The sequence below is a fragment of the Leuciscus leuciscus genome, assembly GCF_965113295.1.
Source record: "Leuciscus leuciscus genome assembly, chromosome: 16".
Taxonomy (NCBI): Eukaryota; Metazoa; Chordata; class Actinopteri; order Cypriniformes; family Leuciscidae; genus Leuciscus; species Leuciscus leuciscus.
Window position 1 is genome coordinate 7933891 of NC_138740.1, and position 1936 is coordinate 7935826.

The following is a 1936-nucleotide window of genomic DNA, read 5'->3' on the forward strand; positions in this document are numbered from 1 at the left end:
GCCATTTACTGGTCAATAAATATTATGTTGTGAATAATCAGCTTTACATTTACATTTATGCATTTGGCAGACGCTTTGGATAAGCTACTTACATTGCATTATCCTATATATTTATACATAGGTATGTGCAATCCCCTGGGATCGAACCCACAACCTTGCGTTGTTAACGCAATGCTCTTACCACTGAGCTACAGGAAAGCTTTGTTCTTTTGTTTCCCCAGAACTACCAGTACATTTCTAAAATAATCTGAACATTTCAGTGGCAACATTGAATTACAGTAAGTTACCTATATTACCTTATTACTATGAATTTTCTCCGTGTGAAATTGTATTGTTTGACTGTGTACTTGTGTTTTTTAATCAGTTATTCTTTGAAAATCTTCCCTCATGCTCTCAAATATTATTAATGTTACTGTATGTCAATGTTATGTTAATCACAGGTTTGGTGCCAATAATGCTATGCATTTTTTCTTATATCTTTATCATTTGCATTTGAATGTAAGACATTTTAACTCTGAATTACAACTTCAAGTTTAGTCTTTTTCGACAAAAAAAAAAAAAAGGAAAAAGCTATATGGCTTCAGAAGACTTACAACACAACCCATAACACATGAGTTGTGAACTCATTGATTATTTTTAGGATCTTTTCTGGGACATTTTTGGAGCTTAACCATTTTTACATAAATTGTTGCATTGAATTGAACTAGACAAGTGTACATAAGAATGGTTTAATGAATGATTTACACAATTTTGTTCTGCTTGTGTTTCATGCAGTGAAATTGAATGGTGACAGGGGTTGCATTATGCCTGAGATCTGCTTTTGGGTTCCACAGACAGAAAGTCAAACAGGTTTGGAACGTCACAAGGCTGAAGAGATTATTTAAATGTCACAACTATCACTTTAATAACCTTACTAACTGTACATTTTGTACTTTGCAGGGATCTCAGTAAGCTGAAATACAAGATTGAACAAGAATAAAAATCCTCCTGTAGACCTGAAAATCACTGAAGTGCCTAGACCATCCACCAGAAAAGAGGAAAAATAAACGGAAAATGAATCTCCTTTACCTTTTCACTTTTCTAACTCTTTAAGTATGATTCCTGTAACATGTCCCTTGTGAGGATTTTATTATTGATTAATTTTGTGAAATTACACGGGCAAAAAAGTCCATTGACCATTGTCAGCAGTGTAGTGATGTAATGTATGAAGCACAGCTCACACAGGAGTCACTTTCAAGCTGCTTTCTGTTGGTCAAATCTAGCGAATTCCAGTGACCAACTTGGTCCCATAGTGACATTTGACCACAAACGAAATTGCTGATCATGTGGATTCTTATTGAAATGACTGGAATTCACCAGTGAACATTCACAGAACAACAGATAATTTTACTGCACCTTAATACTGTTTCCGGGTCGAAGCCTCTACTCTATCTTGTTTCATGAGAATACTCAACAACCATTTATTAACACTGTTGATTCAAGTCACATATTTATTGTAATGACCCTGACAAGTGCATTCAGCTTTGGGGAAGAAAGTATATTTTTACTCAAAAATAATATATTTATGGTATATTTCTTGTTTGTTTGGAAGACACTCTTAATTAATTTGTAATGTACTTGTAATACAAAAAAGTACGCTTTAATATCACTAATCAAGCATGAAAATACGCATGTACTTAAAGTGTACTAAGTATACTTAAAATTGTCTCAATTTAGCATCAAAAAGTACACTAAATACACTTAAAGTTATACTTTAGTATAATTTAATTATAACTAAAATACACTTAGTACAAAAAAAATGTATCCAAAATAGCACACTTCAAGTTAACTAATTATTAACACACTTGAAGTATACTGACAATTAGTCTGGCTGCAAGTATACTTAGCATACTTTTTTTTCACTAGGGGAATCCTGACTGAAATTTTTCATAGATAT

The 1936-nt window shown here is 32.7% G+C and overlaps 1 long non-coding RNA gene across 1 annotated transcript; it reads left to right on the plus strand.

Moving 5' to 3' along the window:
* The first annotated feature begins 215 nt into the window (after positions 1-215).
* Positions 216-1041, plus strand: LOC309476831. Its single transcript, XR_014198390.1, has 3 exons — positions 216-278; positions 775-849; positions 940-1041. It is a non-coding gene; the product is annotated as an uncharacterized lncRNA (long non-coding RNA).
* The last annotated feature ends 895 nt before the right edge of the window (positions 1042-1936 follow it).